The sequence below is a fragment of the Helicoverpa armigera genome, chromosome 20, assembly GCF_030705265.1.
Source record: "Helicoverpa armigera isolate CAAS_96S chromosome 20, ASM3070526v1, whole genome shotgun sequence".
In the NCBI taxonomy this organism is placed as follows: Eukaryota; Metazoa; Arthropoda; class Insecta; order Lepidoptera; family Noctuidae; genus Helicoverpa; species Helicoverpa armigera.
Genome location: NC_087139.1, coordinates 10,642,209 through 10,665,547, shown reverse-complemented (window position 1 = coordinate 10,665,547; position 23,339 = coordinate 10,642,209). Strand labels below are relative to the sequence as shown.

At 42.2% G+C, this 23,339-nt stretch overlaps 1 long non-coding RNA gene across 1 annotated transcript in view; it reads right to left on the bottom strand.

The window, feature by feature from the left end:
• LOC135118265 (uncharacterized) overlaps positions 1-23,339 on the bottom strand; it is a 113,128-nt gene that overhangs the window by 37,165 nt on the left and 52,624 nt on the right. The window contains exon 2 of the long non-coding RNA XR_010277456.1: positions 12,124-12,277. This is a non-coding gene — a long non-coding RNA (uncharacterized LOC135118265). The remainder of the gene's footprint in view (positions 1-12,123; positions 12,278-23,339) is intronic.

The window sequence follows — 23,339 nt, the reverse complement described above, 5'->3', positions numbered from 1 at the left end:
ACACTTGATCGACATCTAGACATGCATCCGACTGGACACCGAGCTCAGACTCGCGGCAGTCACAATTATCCTCTACGAGAGCTAATAGCAATATACCGCAGTATTGTGTGCGGCTTACTACATATATAAGTATTCGTTATGCGCAGTATATCAATGAGTGGCTTTTACATTCCTGAGATGGAGAGCATCATAAAGAATAGCGTGTCACGGCAGGCTCGCCGGTACATATGTCTGAGTTATAACTGTATTAGTAGGGATTAGTTAAAAGGTCACGTTAGAAAGTCCCGCGCGCTGTCACTTAGGCTTAGCCGGAGATATATGCGTGTAGATGTGCGCATGCGCCGCGTGACGAGCGCTGCGACAGCTGACGACCGACGCGACATGTTTATGCGCACGTTACGTATGCGCTGCGCCCGCGCCGCCGCACTGGGGGCCGGCGCGGCGGCGGAGCGGGCGTGGAGCAATCGCCGCACATCTTAGATTACAAGATAAGATGCTATCTGTACCGACATCAGCATGCGACCTCAAACATTTGCTAATATTTTCATATTTGGTTTGACCTGTAAGATTATATTATTGTCAAGGCATCTCCTGTATGTATGTAGGTCTGTGAAATCTGTGGCATTTCATTTTTGGCCATTCCGGTAACAAGTTCGCGAAGTTTCTGATACAATAATGAATATGGATTGGTTTTCAATTTACAAACAATTTAAAATCTTTGCAAACAAAGTTTATCTTTAGAGCCCTTGTTGTCTTGAAGCTCGTCAACTTGTGGAACTCTGTTGTGTGGTGTCCCATCCCTAGTGGTCGGTCACGCTACCGCGGGGCTGTGGCGCCGGCCGCGCTGCGCATGCGCGTAATAACATAATTGCGGAGTGCGCGCGCTGCTCGGCCGATGCTCGCGTGTTTGTTGTGTATAATGAGTGGTGAGCACTGGGAGCAGGTCGGGCTGCAGTGGACGCTGACACACGCCACGATAGTACATTGTTAAGCAGCATGACGGTGTAAAGTTTTCCTTAACTTCACACTAGGCCTACCCTCGTGAGAACCGATACAAACCGTGTCATCCTGGGTGGACCCTGTAGGGTTGTCTGTGCTATACATACTATAGGATATAAAGACTTTTCAAAATATACGAATAGATATAATCAGTAATAATCAGTATGACGCCAAGGTTACGTTATTTTAATGTAGGACGAGATAATACGTAAATTATTCGCAAATCGCCAAATATTTTTCTTGTAAGTGACACGCGACTTCTAGGACAGCGCCATATTCCAATTATAATGAGGCCTTAGATATTATCAGCTGCAGATGATCTGAGCCGATAGCAGGCAATATATTTGGAAATCATCTCGATTTACAAGCAATAGCACGCGGCCTTGTTCCTGCGTTATCTCGCCACAGCATCTGTGTCGCAATAATTAATGATTAAAAGGAAAAATCTAAACATTTTTTTTATTCTGATATGAATTACAAATTATGTTATCCGCTTTGGCGAATATTTTCTCAATAAGTAGTATTTTTATGACAACCACTGCTATACTTATAGACATGGTCTCCCGGCAGTCCCTGGTGTATCTGTAGCACTCAGCGAGCTGGAACAGTTAACTTCACCACATTCAGTAGTCGCCGTTACTTTCAACACTCTCCTCTACATAAATCAACGTTTCTTCGCCCCACGCCTGCCGGTCTGTGTGTGTCGCGGGATAATATTACTCTATTACTTGTCTAATTTGCAAGATTCAAATGTAAAATGATTTTTAACCGACTTCCCAAAAAGGAGGAGGTTATCAATTCGGCCGGTATGTTTTTTTTTTTTCTATGTATGTACATCGATTACTCCGAGGTTTATAGACCGATTTACGTGATTCTTTTTTTGTTCGACGCGAAATAGCTGCCAGTTGGTCCCATAGTCATCAGGTCAGGATCTGATGATGGAAACCTTGAGAAATCGAGGGCAACTTTCGAAAGTTGTAAGCATACCTACATAGGGTTCAACCTTGACACTCATATGTATGCCTGATAGCACTATCCAACAGTGAAGGTTTGGAGCTGACCTGATGATGGAGACCAGAGAAGGTCGAGGGAACTCGACAACTGAGCCTGTAAACTACCGCGTGTTTGGGCTTATATTATTCGTATTGACGAGACCTTTGCAACAGTGAAGGTTTGGAGCTGACCTGATGATGGAGACCAGAGAAGGTCGAGGGAGCTCGATAACTGAAAATGAAAACTACCTCGTGTTTGGGCTTATATTATTCGTATCAATGAGAACTTTCTAGTTATGTGGATAGTGACCTATTCGTTTCACTAAAATGCTCAAAATAAAAAACTTTTTTACAAAAAAAATATAACCGACTTCCCAAAACACTAAAAAGCAAAAAAAATAAAAAAATTGGTGCATCGGCCTAGAAGTCGGTGGCAAAATTAACTCAGGGACATCCATTAGACACCGACTTCTAGGCCGATGCACCAATTTTTTTTTTTTTTTTTGCTTTTTAGTGTTTTTCAGTTTCATTTGTGCGATTACGTCATGGTATTTTCTTAGTTTAATTAAGTCACGGTCCATCCACATGTACGAAATCATTTTGGTGTTCACAAGTTATCGCCTCGTCTGATATGAGTGAGTGTCTGTATTTAATGTCTTTGATTATACACAAGTTATTAATGCGCTGGAAGATAAACAGTGTAATCAATTGATGGCGACTCAGAGAAACATCATCATGACCCGCGGCTACTGGAACAGTGGTGCAACAGTTGGACAACTATTTCAATTAGTGGTGTTAGTGTGAGTTAGCCCCGAGCCCCGAGCCCCGGGACACGCGCTGTCGAATATATTACAAGTAATGTGTAATGTATGCATTCTGGAGTCATGGCGAGGCTCGCGTTACGCAGGAAATTCACCCACTGAGTTATGTTACGAGTCGCGACGGTTAACTTTCAATTAAATACTACCGTTCCACTTAACCGAACTTCTGTCTGTTACGCAACAAACATATTATTGATTTGTTACAGCCCAAATAATAACGTGCTTCATATACATAGAGTAACTAAAGCAATAAAAAGTCGTGGTGGCCTAGTGGGCAAAGGACCGACCTCTCGAGGATCAGGGCGCGGGTTCGATTCCAGGTCAGGCAAGTACCAATGCAACTTTTCTAAGTTTGTATGTACTTACTAAGTATATCTTAGACACCAACGACTGTGTTTCGGATGGCACGTTAAACTGTAGGTCCCGGCTGTCATTGAACATCCTTGGCAGTCGTTACGGGTAGTCAGAAGCCAGTAAGTCTGACACCAGTCTAACCAAGGGGTATCGGGTTGCCCGGGTAACTGGGTTGAGGAGGTCAGATAGGCAGTCGCTTCTTGTAAAGCACTGGTACTCAGTTGAATCCGGTTAGACTGGAAAGCCGACCCCAACATAGTTTGGGAAAAGGCTCGGAGGATGAACTAAAGCAATAATATCTTAATATTCACATCTCCGTGATGTGAGCGAGGTAGTACCGGCTACGGGGACAATACTAGAAAGCATGAGATGGGATTTAGGTAAGTAAAGTCTAGCATTCCCTTCTGACTTGCACGTAGTATTATTTTGACCGTCATATATTTAGTGAAGAAAGTCTTCAGCTAGCAGTGTCGCCAGGCCTGCGCAGGCGCACGCGGGGATTGTTCTTGTCGTTAGACTACCGTAGAATAAACGTCGTCTGTTTCTATTAGCAGCTAAATCTTTATGTTCTTTGAGCAAAACTGTTATTTGTTCAGATTTTGAATATGTTGGTTTATTGCATAAGAATACTAAAGTTTACCTAAATACTTTCACATTAACAATAATACTCGCCACTCTGAACTGTGCTCGTTAATGCAGACACAAGTTTATGGACATATTACGAACAGTCGCCACAAACTGTAAAGAATAAAAATGAACTAACGACTAATATGATCGGGATGACACACTGCTCACACAAATCTGAATAATGCGTCGTTTTAAGTAAACGATGCAAATCTACGACATAAACATATAGAGTCGATAGAGAGTCGGCTCTACCGCATTACACCGTGTTTATGTACTTATAGATGTAAATGCGGGTAGAGCTGCTCTCTACCTGCGCCTAATTATGATAATGTGTTTGTAGTAAATCTGTCTGTATATTGTGTAGAGTTTGTTTAATAACACGCCATTAGCCGCCAGTATAATGTGATCCCGGCAATATTTACAAACACGGGATATTGCTCACCGTCATGAATATTTTACGAATAATCATTAAATTCGTGATTAAACACGCTCATGTGATGGATATAACTGCTGGAATGCTGTGTATTACTATAATTTCTGATGAATAGATAATAATGAAAAACCATTTGATGCTTTCTACAAAGGTAAGTCTACACTAGTCAGAAACATGCGGACATCAACTAGTTTGCGTGTCGAGTTTAGCAGATCAGCGTAATAATGAACAACTATGTACATACATACATTATTCCCAGTGCTTGTGCCATTTAGGAAAAGGCATTGTTTGTTTGTCATAATGATCCATAAAAAGTGAACTTAAGTTAAATAAAGTGATCTTTCTTAGTATTGTGTACTTAAATAAATAAATAGATTACTTAATCAGTATTGGATCAGTTACCTGGTCTCCAAATGTTCAGTATACTATGCCTCTATCTTCAGTGAGTTACCATGCAATGATTATATCGTATATATATGTATGTACATATATGTAAATATGAAGTGGGTGTCGTGTAATGTATGTAATAGTTGCGCGTTCGCTATAACGTCATTATACGGGAGTGTTATACTGACACCTGAAGTGATAGGAAATCAGGAATACGTTGAATATTGAAATGTGTAGTTTACAACATGGCGCTTATCAAGATCGTCATAACTGTTACTTCTTGTTTTTAAAGTGACATCATGTGCCCATATCCGATGACAGACATACAAATACAGCTCGTCGTTATTCGGTAGACATATTTATTTTAATATAGTCTTAGAAAGGTTAAGTTTAAATTAAATTCCTGCAATAATTGGTTGTAAGAACCTGTCAAGCTGTTGACCCTCCCACAACATTTCCCCTGCGAACGAGACATTAATGAGGGTTTAAATTAGAATGCAACATATTTGGAACATTAATTTATGCAATAAAAGTAAAACCCGAAACTGTAACTAACGAGCAGAGCCGACGAGTGCCCACCAGTGACGACCAGCGCCGACCAGTGGCGACACTGGCATGTTACTGAATCGTCGAGCAGAATATATGAAGGTTGTCGGAGGCGTCACATTCTACTATATTTCAAGTTCCTAATTAATACGAATTCCTGATCTGAGCGGAGATTAGGAAGGATTTGAGCGCGGGATTGAACCTAGGACTTGTTCGTTTTGTGGCCGAATTCCTCGAGCCGCCCTCACCGCCCGGTTATTTATAAATTAAAATAATAATGTGTGAATGAACCGCTGAGGAGGCTACCTGCGCGCGCGCACTATGTCAGCTCAGAAGTACCACTCTGTTCTACATATATCTGTACGATGTATTTGTTACTTTTTTGGCGTCTCGCGTCAATGCCTGGCGATCTGCACATAAATTAAACTAGTAAATACAGAGACTTGGAAGGATGGTGCCTCTGAAATGATAGAACAATCACCCGCCCTGTGTTTATGGGAACTACTTTAAAAGACGGACCAACAACAAGAGACAAGAGCTTCGATCCTCACAAGTAGATCTTCTTAAGGTTGTTTAGTAAGTGCGCGCGCGCATCATTAGGGCGCATGACTTGCGCGCGCGCACCCCGCGTGAGAACCCGCGGGTAATTCCTCGAATAATCGGATTACTGCATCAATAAGTATTCGACAGGTCCGAATTACCGCGTCAAGCGTGAGCCGCCACGTCACCACACAAATGATCCCAATGTCATGGAATTTATCTTATTTAATGTGTTGTGCGGACGTGTGAGGCGCGGGAGTTAATCCTGATCAATGTGTACCTATATGAACTGTTTGCTTGGCTAATACATTATCGCTAAGGTTTCGCTCCGGACAGGCTCGCCGGGTGGATGCACAACTTGCACGCTACTGTTATTGATGTCGTGGGATTAGAATCACATCGCTTCATATGAGTCACAAAGTCACAACAGTTGAATAACAACTGCTCAATTTATCGTTTGTATCGATTTTATTCGATTTAGATGACTTGTCAGTGTGTGGCGGTGTTGCATGACGTCCACTAATGTTGTACACTGGGGGACTGTTTCCATGCTGGTGTCAGCACACATGCTCGAGAGGACTTGTAGTTAACTAGTAAAGCTTTCTCTTGCCACAGTTATTGGTAGTTAACAGGGCGATGATGAGTGCGCTTTATGAGGCAATGTTTGTAGAGTGCGTTCCCAGCGCGCGAGCACTCGGGCGCATGCATAATGAGTGATAATTAGTGGCGATACAGTTACCAAGCGATTGTTACACTTCACTGCCAAATACCGGCGCACTGTGGGAACAACTACACACCGCACACCATCTCAATTTTGCATCTGTTTAGCTATAAGTGGATGTCATGCTCTCTGCTTACAAACCTATTGTCCTACGTAATGTTATTTATCTCGTTGGCTATGGGTTGTTATCACGGCTGATGTACTCGTCATCGGCAATGAGCGGCACATTCCCGCAGTCGGCGACAACTGGCAATAACTTCGCGCCGCACTAATTGATCCGCCGCGTCTCACACTACCACGCCGCTGTCCCACACTGTCCCATACTGCCACGGCGCGGTTCAATTGCTTTAGTTCCGAATTCCTTCGCAGTGACTACACGAGTGACAAATATCATCTGTGTACCTACTTCTCGGTAACGGACGATGTTATGGGAAAATGTTTTAATTAGGTGGACGTTAATTGGGTTGTTTATCAACCAGTTTGTGGGGTAAAGCTGTTCCATCATATTAAACGTAACATATTGCATATAAGTTGATGTCCACTTCGAAAAACTTCCTCAAAGACACATTTAGGTACTTAGATTCGGTAATTCTTGTATAGCCCGACTCCATAAAGCGACGTAACTTTATGTAGTACCTAATTGTAATTTATTTGTATGTTATTGTGCCTATTCCTCATTATAGTTTACCGCATCATCCACTTGACCAGCATTTACACCTCATAGCTTAGCTTGCACCGTTCCTAGTGAGTGTAACGGCTGCAGCGGCTGCGTCCGCGCCGGTGACAAGTGCAGCGCGCGAATAACAAGCCGCATGGAAATGTGCGCACGCGCATGCTGCATAAGCTCAGCGGAGACGCAGCAGTTACGAGAAATACAACTATTCATAGTGACACATGAGATGACTATAATATGGGGGCTAAATACATAATTAGTTTGCCAACTTCTTAGATTGTCATAAACATCAATGCAAAGTGGAATTTGCATAACTGCAGAACGTCAATAGGAAAGATGGACGTTATAAACATGTACCACTGCAGTTACTTACTTTAATGAAGAAATAATTTCATGAATTTAGAAAGTCATGAGATTTTCCTCAACGCCTCGCTGTCGCCCGACACAGTGTCCGGGGCGGCCTGCTACAGTTGCATAACGAGGTCCCGACAGTTTCCCGCATCGCATACATTACCGCGCCGCACTCACTTGCGCCCTCCATTACCATTCCACTGGTCATCAGCTAGCCGGATACAATTCCCACCAAAATCTTACTCACATTCCTGACCTCTATGAGTACTGCTCACTTTTTGCGAGGGTCATGATTAAATAGCTGTCAACTCGTGGACATTTGACGAAACCCGTGAATAATCGGTCAAGAGGTCAATTACATCAGTCATCACGCAGTTGAATCTCTGATACCCGATGACACAGTCGTGAAAATGGTGACGCATTTTCTTACTCATCTCGAATTGCGATGTGGATAGATAACCATTTGAGTTTGTCTTGGTGACTACTTGAGCTTTCTCATTTAGGTTGAGCAGAGCTTAGCAACTGTGCGCATACGCAACAGCAGCACGCAGCGGCTGTCGCTGTCAGTGCGCAACTCCACCGCGCATTACTCACGCGCAGCGGACAGCCCGCGCACCGGCCTGCGCCCGCGCAGCGCAGCTCGCCCCGGAAGGTATAAATACTTCGAGCTGAACATTGACGAGTCCGCAGCCATCAGGTGCAGGCATTAGAATCAGACCATGCTTCATTGTCAGACGCACTGCTAACAAATGGACTGCTTATTTGGGCCAATATTGTTACCTATGTACAGGCCATCACCGCAAAATGGCGACTTAGTGTCCGCTATCGATCAAAATGTACAATATTGTTGCAGTTGGACGAAAAAACTTACAGAACAAGTAAATAGGCAATCAAATGTCATGTTAAGCACCTGTTACATTGTTACCCCATTATGTCTATGTATAACACTAGCAGTACTTGCCAGTGCTACTAGCGCACAGTACGACCCGCGTGTAGTGCTCGTGTTGGCAAATATTCCGGCGCGCTCCGCATAATGTCGGTCAAGCTCTCGCATGTATTTAAACTAATTCCTCGTATAACTCGCCAGTTCCCAGCATTAAAGCAACTAGCTGAATTAACAAGAAACTCGGAACATTGCCTGTATACCGCAGGGCTATATAATAAGTTCGATCGAGCGATCAATTGCCAATAAAAAGCAAATCTGCGCGGACGCCGTGTTGACGTGACCGCTACACAACGCTTATAATATCGCGTTGTTCTGTATGCGCAGGAGCAGCTTGGGCTGCAACCATATGTGGTGGGTTCTGTAGGGCTTTTAAAAGTCATACACCAAGATTGCAATATTATGCAGAATAAATTGATTATACATTTTATTTTATACAAAAAAAATATTGGTATGTTTTAAATTCCTCATCCTCATTTACCTTAAGACAAGTTGAGGTAATTTCAATTAGACTTAACGTCCCGGAAGGCTTTTCCTAAATCCTGTGAGGACCATTACAGTAATGTGAGCGCGATGTGTGGCGATGCGCGCGCGCCGCAGGTGGGCCCGGGAGGCAGCGCGAGAGGTTCCCGCGATGTCTCGCGAAAAACACACAAAAACTTGAATGAGACGTCCGTCCGTGTACAAGCAGCTGTTTACAGAAAACAGGCTAATTACACGCGCAAAACAAAGCCTTTGTGAGAGTAACGTCATTATACTTCTTGTTCAGTATCAGTTATGTCGGCGTGTTTTGCCGTCAAAGTAATAACCGAAATCTCGGAACTGGATATCAGATTAATTGACCATTGTGTTTGAAGTGGAAACATTTCTTTGTCATTGATATACTGGAGGGGTATGAGGAACTCTAAACGATATGCGCAGACGCATGGTTGCAGTGCGACCACAAGCGTCGGGCGCATGTGATGCTGCGCGGGTGTCGAGAGGCAATCAGCGGCAACACGAGAGATGCTGCATGTTGTGGTCACTGCGGTGCGCTCTGTGCCGCTCCGCGGTGTTTAACTAAATGATGGGGGCATTGTGACTTTTTACACATTGCGGTTACCATTGCAGGCAGTTTCCTTATATACATAGGTATGTAAGAATTTACCGTAGTGAAAAGACTCCTAGCACCTCGCCGGGCGTAAGGTCTCAATCCCCGCGCTACAAGTCAGAGGCGACGGCTACACGCCGAGGGACAAGCTCGGCGCGTGTACTGACATCGATACACTGCGCAGGCGCAACATAGCACTGTACAGGACGGGCTCAGAAGAGCCAGGACCCCGACAACATAACCAGCTCTAATATACTGAAATGATGATTCTGTGTGCGGCCATCACCTTAGCGTTTGCCACAAAATGTAAAAGCAATTTTAATGAAAAACTATGACACTTGTTTTAAAGGGCTTACAAAAAACTATGCTGAAATCTTTCACAATGAGTTTCTAGTCAACATTCACCGTAGTAACAATGAATTCTGGACCTGAGGAGTGAGGAGTGCGCCTTCTGCGCCCCCCCTCCCGAGCTGGCAGCACGACGCGCTGATGGAAGGCAGTGCGCACACGCCGCGACTCACTCACATTACTCCGCTCGAGTGTTCGCGTTATTCCCACAAATTGGATTTACTACCAACACGCTGACATTAACATATTTGTAACAGCTACCTTGTTAATTTAATGCTGTGTTACACACTAGTGAATAACACCTTTAAATGACAAAAACATACTTTCTATAGGTAGTACATCCACTCCAGATCAAAATGTCGATTTACCATCCTATGTACCGCATGAAATCTAGATCCCTGATCGAGATCTACCGGTATTCTATGATCAATAGGTACTTACAGCACAGATAAATAAAGGAATCAAACAAATAATTTATTATCCGCGCCCATCTATTTGATATCCGAAACAGTATCCGCACCTTCGCGGCGTAAATCCATCGCGCGGACATCTGAACAGTCGCGGGTGAGAGCGCGCTATTTCTTGCGCCTGCGCACACCGCACACGTAAATCAGGAACGCGTGAACACCATGCAACGCCATAACTTATACCCTGCTGTACGCCAACATAAAGTAGACTGTTTGTGTACCTGAATAGAGTTGAAAATAGTTGAAATAATTTTGGTTTCAGTAAAATATATCATAGGCAATAGTAATGAAAGGCGTAATGCGATCAAGCGCTCGTGGTGCGCTCGCGCAGCCGGGGCGCGGTGATGTATGCGCAGGCGCGTGACGCTGCCGACGCCTGCGCAGATTTACCGCGCAGTCGGTGATCTATTCAGATGCGCTGATGTTGAGATACTGCTCCGGCTGAGCTGAAATAGCTGCTAGTTGCCACTCACATCATCCATTTTCTTCCATCGTATCGGCACGAACTCATGGTATAGCATTTGTACTTAGTATAAGGTGTCCACATAGATGGTATAGTTACTATAACCATCAGGGTCAGGGTTTACCCATCAAATATGATGAAATCGAAATTCCCATATGATAAAATTGTAATAAAATCTTATTTCCATCAGGAACGATGTTGACCTGCAGTTTACATTATTAGCATGCACAAATGTGGCAACAAAGTACAAAACATTCTAAGCAAATTGCGCGTTTAGTCGCGTCGTATGCGCGGGCGCATATCGCGCATTACCATAAACACTTAGCGCGCAGTTCTCGTAAGCGCTCGGCCGTCTCCGCCACCGCTCGGACTCACTCGGGGACGACGCTGGACATTTAGGAACGAAGGGTCAATTTATAAATTATCTGATATCAATCGGAAAAGGATAATTGTTATTGGACATTCGCTTCTCCGAGTAGGTATGCGACGAAAATAAGGTTTCAGAATTGAACATGTAGAGGAAAGAGATACAATTAAATCTAAAATGATGAAAACACGCCATGATATGTAGTTTTGGCAATAATATAATATAATAATCAATTTCATACATAAAATCACGCCTCATTGATATTGTAATAAATGTTCTTGATCCAAGTCGTAACCCATAACTATATTATGAATAGCAGATCACATAAGATGGACATTCTGGAAACCCAACATCTTGGCGTGACAAATGGTTCCATGTTGCGCTCTGTTGCAACACATAAGTTCAATGTTTGCTTATTGAAAGTGGCTTCAACCTGTGATCTTTCAATAAATTATGAACGCAAGCGAACAGAGCCGCGCGTCGCAACGAGTGCTGTTATATTGTTATACAATGATGAAGGTTTGTGAGGAGTGTCGGGTGTCGTGTTGCCCAATTATTGGGAGTCGGTTATTGAATATAGTGCGAGTGACCCGCGGCGGTGACACCCATACGTTACGTCCCGCGCATGCGCTCGTGTGCCCTGAGAGACTTACGAGGGAGTTATCGCGAGGTCGCTAAGTGTTGCCAGATAACACCACGTGCTGCAGGTGACTGTCCCCTCGCTACAAGTATATAATTGTTGCCAGCATATCGGTGATGGCTTCTTCTGTAGTGTGTCGCAATCCGATTGAATGCCATTCAATTAGCGCACTCCGGTGGTTATGAGAATTTAACGCGACAAAGCTATTAAACGATTAAGATTATGGGATCTGTATAATATGAATGGTCTCCATTGTAACTTATACAAATATGTACATATAATCGCATTCAGAGAGTTCTAACTAGACTTGCATATAAAAGTAGTTGTATCGCTGGACATTTCAGCTAGTAGGTATACCTACCTGTATGACAGCGCTCCGGAGCACCCTGCGAGGCGAGCGCGAGGTCGGCGCGACCTCTCACCGCGAGGCCTTGGCGCTCCCACTCGTCACACGAGTCCCGCGGCCGACACCTGACGTTGTTCTCAGGCTATTTGTTGCCGATGTCTGTACACGGCTGTAACAAATATTTTCAACGTTTTTACTTCATCTCCTTGCAGACAATCACTAAGTTGTCCACATTGCCGATTCGCAGAGGACGCGCGATGAAACAGACTGGACCCAAGTCCTTGAAAAAGGATTCAGGTTTGTTTTGATGTTATTGGGTGGATGTTTAAATCCACTGAATAAGGAGAAATCATTTCTGAAAGGCTATCATGTTGTTATGGGCATAATAAGATGAACATTTACTGCAGCACACCATTTCGTCGATATATAAGTGTTCCCACACATGTGTGCAGTTTGTGGTCACCGCAGTGCGATGTCGTGCGATATAATTTCGGTACTTTAATGACACGTCGCCACATTTAGTGGCAATAAACACTTTAACCGCTGATCACCTCCGCCGGCTGTACCGTGAATTGCCCGTTTTATATTCCTGCTACACTTTAAAACGTTTTAACAGTTGTAATGTTCCAGCCGCGTCACAACTGAAGTACCAATAAATGTCATCGTACCAAAACACCAACACTTACCAAATACATGAGTTCGTAATGAGACCGCAAAGGTCATCAACCGGCCATCGAAGCTGCACTAACAGTTCAGAAGCCTTATAGTGGTAATCTCGGCTGCATCTAAACGGGCACTATTAAGTGTCACCGCTACCTTTATTTCGTACATAAATGGTGGTCTGTACCGCGCGACTCCGCGCCGTCCCGAGGAACAATAACGCGCGTCTGACAGCCCGCCGCACTTTGTAACCATTAGATCGCTCGATACTACAAATATTCAATCTTGTTTATTGTTCAATAAATAAAAAAAACCGGCCAAGTGCGAGTCGGACTCGTGCACGAAGGGTTCCGTAAATTACAGTTAAATCAACCTATCTCAAAAACTATAAGAGATACTTTGATCAAACCAAAAATCGTTGAAAGAGTTAATTAGCATGCATCACCTCTATTTTTTTTAGAATTTTATACCCCGTAGTTATAAAAATAGAGGGGGGGGGGACATACTTTTTACGACTTTGAGAGCTGATATCTCAAAAACCGTTCACTTTAAGAAAAATGTTTTTTAGAAAACTTTATATCATTTTAAAAGACCTTTCCATTGATACCCCACACGGGTATGTACATCGAAAAAAAAAATTTCATCCCTCAGTTACATGTATGGGGGGCCCCACCCCCAATTCTTTTTTTTACTATTTAGTGTCATATTTTTGTAGCGGTTCATACAACACATATTCCCATCAAATTTCATCACTGTAGTACTTATAGTTTCCGAGTAAATCGGCTGTGACAGACGGACAGACGGACAGACGGACATGACGAAACTATAAGGGTTCCGTTTTTGCCATTTTGGCTACGGAACCCTAAAAATGACAAAACTCTTAATAAATACGTACATAGTAAGCTTTTAACGCAACACTAAATCTATCAATATCGGATAGCGACCGCGGCTGATGCGTATCATGATGCATGAGGCCGACATATCTCCCGATTGTTTTAGCGTACAAGTCGGAATCAATTACTGCAGCCGGACGGACGGACGAGGGTCACGAGCGCGCCCGAGCGCCGCCGGACGCGCCCGATCTCCGCCGAAGATACGCTCAAGAGCGCGATTTATTTATAACGCGCGAGTGATCGATTGCTCTACGTTTAATAAGCCGGAGCTGTATCCGCCTGTACCCGGCCTGAGTCCTCCTGTGTCCGCCCGTGTCCGACAGTGTCCGCCAGTGTCCGACGGACAGACACACACGCGGGGCTCAGGTTTATGAGCTTTTGTTCGGCGGAACATGTCGGAGCGTCATGTCGCAAGTGGTTTGTATAATCGCTTGTCCGTCGATGATATTTCCACTTGAGGAATTACACTTTTTAAGACAACGTCCGTTTGTTCAAGGAGAATTTCAATTTAATATCCTTACGACACGTGTGCAAAAGTTTATCTTGATTGTTTGCTTGTTATTTCAGATGTTGAGCTGATGGCAGGTTGACTTGTGACTCACCCTGCGAAGTTCTCGAGAAGACTGACACTGCAAAGTGATTGAAATTATCCGATAACAATTGTTTTTTATTATTTTTTTCAACTAGGTCGCATTCTTAAAATAAAATGAATGGTTTGTTTGACCGCCAACCACTGAGACTGCGAGCGGAGTCACAGTTCACACCGAGCGCGGCTACTCCGGAGTACCGCCTGTGTGTAATACGGCAGAAGGATCAATAATAACAACACGAAGTCAGTTTTGACAACTGATGCTATGTACATATATGTACCATAGACCTTATAAACCACTATTAGTTATCCACATGTGACTATCGTGAGATTGCATAAAGACGCTTGAAATGCTGCTTGAAAGAGAGGAATTCAGGTGACTATTTTACTTTTACGAAAAGAGCTTTTTGAGCCCATATCTTGCTCACTTCTTCATTTTGCTTCAATCACTAGCAGTTTTCGTCTGTGCTGTATAAAAATTGCACGCATTATCCTTCTTATGCCTGTCTGCATGTCTGGCGGCTGGCGTGGGTCCGAGGCCGCTCCCGATGCCGGCACCGTGTGACCTTCAGCGCGCACCGGCGCAGGCAGATATATTGCACATTGCACCGCAGAGACTTCATAATATCGCGAGTAATGGAGCTACATTAACCACAGACGCAGGGCACAATGCAGCGAGTGCAACTGCAGCCAGGAACACTCGCTCACTGTCCTATCGGTAACTAGAACTATCAGTTTAAGAAATATTAGTTTGAATTATAACTACATATTGATTTGAAGATCTTACAAAAATAGAGACAGTCCTTGTTTTAATGCTAAGGTGTAAACATAGGTCCAATACTATTCGAATGGTGAAAAAAAACTTTACATGTCTTCATCCCACATCGACCGCCAGTATCTACCTACTTAGCTAGTGATGAAGTGGTGTGATATTCACGAGACGGGTTCGAACCCGATACCGTCCGCTAATGTATGTAAATCTGTCGCGCTTACAATAAGTTTGTCCCAGTGTGAACAGTCGGACATGAAGCGACCTATTAACTATCTGTTATGTATGTTGTTAAATGTATTTGTATATGTATTGTTAATGTTTGTACCTATTATGTTACATTTTCGTTTCATGTTCTTGCATGATAATTACTCACAAAAAATAATTATCCTCATTTAACCCTGAACAGGAGAATTCACATCGCCAGGCACAGCAGACTTCGCCGTGAAGAATTATTGTAATTTTGATTCATTAACTGTTGTCATGCACTCTCTCAAATACAGCTCTGATACTAAACTGCAGCTATGCATATTATGACAAAAAAGTAGACAGAACAAACTGTCACATCTCCTTCTCATATGTAAGATACATATAAGTTCTTGTAGTTATAAGGCGTACCCACATTATCCACCTACACTAGTGGTGTGACAAAACGCGTCGTTAGTTAATGAAGTCCATCGCTGTAACGTGATAGCGACGGCACTGTCGGACGCTCTGTCCGTCACTACACAATGTCCGTCGCTACATAATGTGCGTGTTGCTCTGTCAACATCACTGATTAGGTTACAACCACGCTTTATTGCTGTTTATATTTCAAATAACTTTCTCCATTGATTCTCTATAGACTCTTTGGTATATGGTCATCTGTCCAACCTTTTCTTAAGTATCTAAGTGATGCTTCACCTGCATTGCGTACCTTTTATTATATCTTTATTCAGTGTATTTTTAGGCTACAGAAGACCTATATTATTTACGTCCATCGTTCGTGTACGGCTTATAAATCAATTATCTGAAGTTATAATTAAAGCGCAAATGGAACAGTTGATCACAAACCATAAACAAGAGCGGCTGAATGATCTCGTTGTACAACACAAATAAAAATTCACACAAATTGTCGATGGGCTGCGCGTACACCGTGTAGCGAACATTTCAGTAATTAATGTGACGAGCCGACGATCAGCCGGCCGAGCTCGTAAACCGCACAATAATACCTACAGCCTTATAATTTACATAAAGACCAACAGTAAAACTTAATTAAATGGTCATCGCAGGATATACGAACACATACAAGACAATCTGCTCGATGTATCTCGTTCAGTTTAACTGGCTATCACATAAAAGCTGCGGAACTAGGCCGGAATCTTTGTGATTCAATCAATTACTTTAAAGACAATAAAATACTAGGGTTTATTTCGTTTCTTCGTAGTCGCGTGAAATTATATATATCGGCACTTTTACGAGGTCGGCTATAAAGCGGAGCCCGCTGAGTCAGCGCATGCGCGGTGCGAACACGCGGGACGTGACACGTGTGTCTGTGTGAGTGATCACCAATATACAGCCAGGCCTCTGTCACTCTCTGTACTTGCGCGCGATAAATGCCTACCGCTCGCTGGGTTACCGGTAGCCCCACGCGGCTCAGGGCGCACAACAGTCACACGCGCCGCGCGCGCTCCAATATTATTATTTTTATTTCGTGGCATGTTATGCTGTCGATTTTTATTAGGTTTTTTAAGCTACCTAACAAACTGATGGATTATTTTGAGTTGTGTTGGTTTATATGCGACTATTGTAAGATTTAGAAACATTTTATATTTATGAATTAATCTAGTAATTCTAATTTTTTTTAAATAAATTAATACTTATCTACTTTATGATTTTAACAACAGAGATCATTAGGTACTTATTTTACTTTAGATACCTACTTAGTTATATGAACTGTATTGTGAGTTTTGTAGCTCAAAACACATCTCGAGTAGGTATAGTTCTCGTCCAACTTATTGACGACTCGGAACATTACGCGTGTCGCAACGCAGAAACCAATTTTAGGTATGTATCAACTCTCGACGGAGTTGTACCATATGGGGTAATATTTAGTAATATGTACCCATACTCCATTTTAGTAGGCAATACAATAGTTAACTAAAGAAAAATATTCTTGATATTACTTTTTATTTATAAACTCAGTTTTAAAAAAGGCTATCTTAAAATAAGCGTAACTTTGTTTTCCTACTTAAATATTAATAAATTGTAAGAAGCAACCCTAAGCACGGCCACGGCACGGTTGCGGTCACTGAACTGTGCGCTATCGCATTGGAATAACAATCAAGCGCTCGAGCTTTTAAGGTTCATTTTATAACGCAGCTAGGAATTTGTAGGTAGTTGGGGAACTTGTAGGTGCTTATAACAGTAGGTATGGACTTTTTTGTATGGAGTGATTTATCTGTTACGTAGTAACTATTATATAATCTGTGATACAGCTTAGTACTTACATACTATGTTGTTATCCTCTTCTATTCACTCAGCGAGAATGTGATGATGAGAAAAGTTCTTAAAAAACTATTGGTTTTTATTTGCATAATCCAAATAAGAACTATTCGTATCCTAGAGATAACAGCTAATAGCAATATATTTCCCTATCTGGCAGATCTGCCTTCTATTAATGAGGCTCAAATGTTGTGTAAGTAAGCGAATCACTAACCTCGTATTTCCGGCGGCGAGTCGTTTGACAATAATTAATACAGTTTCTGAGAAGGCGCATGACACACGGACGGAGATGGTATCGCGGTGTTTGGACTAATGCGTTTAGTTCCACCGAGCGATCCGTTTAGCCAATTGAGAGATAGCGATAACATCTATAATACGAGCCGAGAATCACGGCTCCTTCATCCGCACAGTCGGGTAAGCCGACGTGACGGACACTAATATTATTGTGTTATATGTAGCTACCGGGTAAGATCAGGCCGTTCTCATGCTGCGGCACTGAGCAGAGAATGTCATGGCTGTAACCTTCCTCAGCACGTGTAGACTATATGTATGTATCCTATATACAATTTATTATGTTGCTACTAGAACTTAACACGTTTTAAGATGCCTGGAATGGTTCACTTAGTAGCAGTTATCTCATCAGCCTGTACCTCTAGTTACAGCACGTTCAGGCGGCGTGACGAAACGCTCCGATGTAACAACTATTCTCCGAAATGAATCATAAAATCGAATAGATAACGGTCGAAATAAACTCAATTCCCGAACGAACTTCACGGCTTTAACTCGTTCATAATTAACCGTAGCTTTACGAACTTAACCAAATGTATTCTGTTACACTTTAAACTCCGATTTAATTGTTAAATCAGCGTGGCGAACTGTGATGCCTGTGGCTATACATAGTTTGTGTGTTTGTACGTATGTATGTATGTTTGTATGTATGTCGGTAGATCGGTCACGGTGTCTGCGGTAATTACTGGTGTTTGTGTCTGTGTGTGTTCACGGTAATCGGATTAATGCGGCGGCACTACAAAGCGCTGCATCATGCGCCCGCGCATAGCGCAGCGTGGCGCACTAGTGCCCTCACGTGGCTGCGCTCGCATTACAATACCAATACGGGTAATTGTTTATCGACGGGATGTTATTAAATAACATTTAAAGTGAAGATAACTCGCTGGTGTGACGGCATCTGGTGGCGGTGTCTCTTTGTTATTCATTAACTGCATCTTAACTTGGTGTTCGTTACTCAACAATGCAGTCAGAATTCACAAAACACCGATACCGCTCACAATACCTTGATAAATTAATTCCTAAAAAGATTCACTTAAATGCAATACAATACTATTTACCTGTGTTTATCGATCCGCTCTTATTTTAATTATGTTCGAACCAATATACATGATATTATTGTATGTACAAAAGTAATTAGTCAGACATTACATTTACTACATAATCGTATTGGAAGCACATGATCGTATCAACTTGTTTCTATTGAACCGATTTTAATCTTATTTCAAAACATAGTGTACATAAGTCAGTCTCGATTCTGTGATTTAGTTCTGCAAATCTGAATGTGTAGCAATATATCAACGAACAGACACAGTGTATATATATCTAGCTAGAAGTAATGTAGCCTACAGTTCGGCTGTCAGCCTCCGATTAGCCTCGATACCAGGAAATTATATATTTGTCCAAGTATAAGTAAGAGCTTAAGTTAGGATTAAGTTTTTACAAGTCTCGCTTGAAACGCGGCCGGTCAGTACTTGTGCGGTAATGACTGTATACCTATGTATAACTATGTCGTTACGTCTGCGTCTAGACTGACGCATAGATAGCTAATCGGCTTAGCACAAACAATAATAAGATTAATTATTTGTAAAGTATTAAGGTGGGTTATGTGAAATAATAACTTAGTTCTCAGGATGGGATTAAGTTTTCATGCTCCATGTAAAGCGGAACTGCATTGAGTGCAACAAAGTTGCATAATATAACGCTACGTGAATGAAGTGCGTCTTTTGTTGCTGCACTTATCTTTTACTTAAACTTTGATTTTAAATGAACATTAACCTTTATATTTGCACACCACTTATTAAATGCTTCATATTGTGAGCAATTGTATCAGTTTCTCTCAAACATCACGCCTCATTCTTCAATCAATAAATAATTCCTTACATATAATTCGGAAATCCGTTAAGAAGTTCACGTAAGATGTGTTTTGTTTGTGTGCCTGGAGGCTGTGCTTCCCTGCGCCTGCGCCGGCGGAATCTGAACCGCATTAAAGCTATTTAAAGAGCTTCGGACAAACTGTTACTGCGCACGCGCGCCAGAAGTACCAACACATCGGTCCGTAGCTAGTAAGCCGGCTTCGTACTACCAGTCAAATTGACATGTATCCTACAGTCCATCACTATAAAATAAACATTACTATACATATTAATATGTGAATTTAGTCACTGAATTGCAATAGGCAATCTATGTACTAATCAGCTTTTATATGGAAATCGGTGAAATTATTCACCACTTTGGCAACTATGTATATTTTTTAAATACCTACTCCTCTTCGAATATTTATTTACATAGTTAGTCAAAGTTAGCAATACACACTAGGAATGTATTCCCGACTGGGTATTCTGCTTGCGCGTGTATGGTGACGCGAGGGCGCAGAGCTCGGTGCGCATGCGCCGATCTCAATTATAGATAGCGGTAGTTACATACAGCGGCCAGCGCGGTACTGCCGGCCACAAGTGTACGTACTGCCTTATTCATATAAACTATATATTTATTGTTACAAACAGACATAGACATACATGCTGAATATTGTGTATTGAGCAAAAATCTCACAAAACTTCTACAATTTTAACGTTCACGTTGAAATCCAATTAAAATCCTTTGTAAGGCAACAGATTAATAAATAAGTTAGCGACCGAAACAGAACAAAACATCTCGCGCTGTTCCCGAGAGAGGCAAACAAAACAACACAAAGCGAGTTCACAGGAGCGAACACGACGAGCGATGCTAATAAAACATTAAGGATGTTGTTCTCGAATAACATACGTATGTGAAGTTATTATACCTACTTATTTTAAACAAAAATGCTTCTGTAACTATGTGCATTTTTAGACCATTTGTGAAAAAATCGTAGAAACTTTTGTATCCGACAGTACTGAGGCTCGGAGCGCGGCTGCACCCCACAGCGCGGCCCGTGACCCCGCGCCCCGGCCCCCGGGCCCCACGCCGGGCCCCGCGCGCCACTATTCGGGGGCCAGCAAGGTCTCCGCAACAGGATGCTAGAGAATGTGGAGCAATGTATAGACTCGCCTGTAAAAGACATCAACGCGCTCTTTGTTTGTTCACTGCAAGCGTTTGTTTGAAAGTATTGAGTTTGAATGTCACGATGTTATCTTAGTCATTACTTTTATCGACCAATTTATATAATTTAGAAATATTTTTATTATTCTTGCAGTGAACGAGTACTGTAGGTACAGATTAAATCCCGTTGTGAGGGAGGATGCTGTGTCTCGATATGTATCGATAATGTGAGAGTTCCGCGTCAATATAGTTTGTCACACAAAAACTCACACAAATTGATGTAAAACCTCGTGTTATACAAATCACTATGAAAGTGGAACGATCACAAAAACTCGTGTTTGTGTGTCGTCGCTTGTGGTCCTTAACGCGGCGTTGAATGACTGTAGGTAGAGCGTGACGCGCCGCGCCGGACGCGATTACACGCCGCGTCGAGTCGCACGGAAGCCTTCCCCGAACACTCGACACACAACACCGTGGAAATGCAGACATTTGTAGAGTCGGAGAGCGTGGTACAGGATTTTATGGTGGCATACAGGCTAATTGAGAATCATGATGGGTGGCGGCCGAACCAAGGTTTTAGTTTATTTCCAATTCTGAAGTTCAGAATACTTTTGTAGATATATTGTTATGACTATGTAGGTTGAAGTTATTATTTTCCTCAGTTCGATTAACATGAGTGTTTGATAGAGGCCGATGCGAAAGCAATAACTGAAAGCTATCAAGTGTGTCGAACAGTTGTATCTTGAGGCAAAATATAAAAAGCGTCGTAAAGCGAAGCCTCCTCCTGACGCAGGTAGAGACACTCTCGTTACGCGAAATTAGCGATAATTAAGGCTCTACGCTTGCTCTACCTGTCCAATATATACAGAAGGCTCACGATATCTATCGTATCAATTATTATTTATTAGTTGAGAGGTAGGGAAAATAATGTAATATGACAAATCTAATTCGTTAAACTACATATTTGATTTTGGAAAGCTTACTGGGATGAAAGTCTAAACTCCACTGGAAACAAAAAAACGCATTCTCAGCATCTTATTAAACAAAAATATTAGTTATGGCATATTTATATAATTCAAAATAGTTCGACAGCTATCCTTCTGCGCGTGTGTCGCATCACCTGCGCGGGCGCAGAACAAAGCGCTCGCAATTAACTACAATTAGCTATCTGCTGATGAACACACACACACACACACAAAGACACACATACACACATGTACACACACAGACACACAGACATGTGCGCACGGGCCGACACCGTGTAATACACCGAGATGAGTAAAAACTCGCAAAAGAAATAACGTTTAGCAAGAAATCGCTACAGGATACATGTTTATAACTTTATAGTTTATACTTACCAGCTACAGAGATTATGGGTTGGGTTATAATAATCTGTATCCTTACTTAGTTAATCTATACTAATATTATAAAGCTGAAGAGTTTGATTGTTTGAACGCGCTAATCTCAGGAACTACTTACTGGTCCGATTTGAAAATTTCTTTCAGTGTTAGATAGCCCATTTATCGAGGAAGGCTATAAGCTACTTTTTATCCGGGTTCGTGCCGTGGTTCCTACGGGATGCGGGTGAAACCGCTGGCAGAAGCGAATTCATAGATATAATATTACGTGTTAAGAGCTACATCGCTTGACGAAGTTTCATTATCTACATGTCTCTAACTATTTCAGCAATAAAACAATATTACTTGTTATCGGCGAACATAAACAAATTAAATAATGAATATACTGCCGTAAACTATGGACACAAAAATATTTGTTCCAAAAACGATTAAAATTCCATAAAAGCCTGTACCAGCTATAAATAAGAGTAGAGCGAGGTTTTTACTCAACGCGTAGAGTTAAGCATGAAATATGTCTCTCTGGCTCTACAATGCTCTGACGTAGAGTCGCGATAAACATGTCAGCGGCTACTGAGCGTTATTAATAGTATTACCTAATAAAACCTATAATATTGAGTAGTACCACGGGCAGTTTTTTCTTGCCCGTGGTACTACCAGACCGCTTGGTAGTACTACGGGAAGAAAAAATTGCCCGTGGTACTACTGGTAGTACTATTGGTAGTACCACGGGCAACAAACGAATATTACGTGTTTCACATAACCGAACAACTGTTTATTATTTTATTCTTTAAACAAAACTTTGGAAATTATCCTAAACTAGCTTCTGCCAGCGATTTCACCCGCATCCCGTGGAAACTACTTCCCGTACCGGGATAAAAAGTAGCCTATAGCCTTTCTCGATAAATGGGCTATCTAACACTGAAAGAAATTTTCAAATCGGACCAGTAGTTCCTGAGATTAGCGCGTTCAAACAAACAAACTCTTCAGCTTTATTAGTATAGATTAGTATAGATAACTTTTTTTTTTTCAAAAGTCCTTCAGTGTTTGTCTTCGCATATTTACTCAGATGAGTATGTTAAAAAACCTTCCTCGCAGGTAGTTATCCATGGATAGGATCCAATCCTCGGATGCTGAGATAAACCCACGTATTTGAAAGATCAGTTATCTTTGAA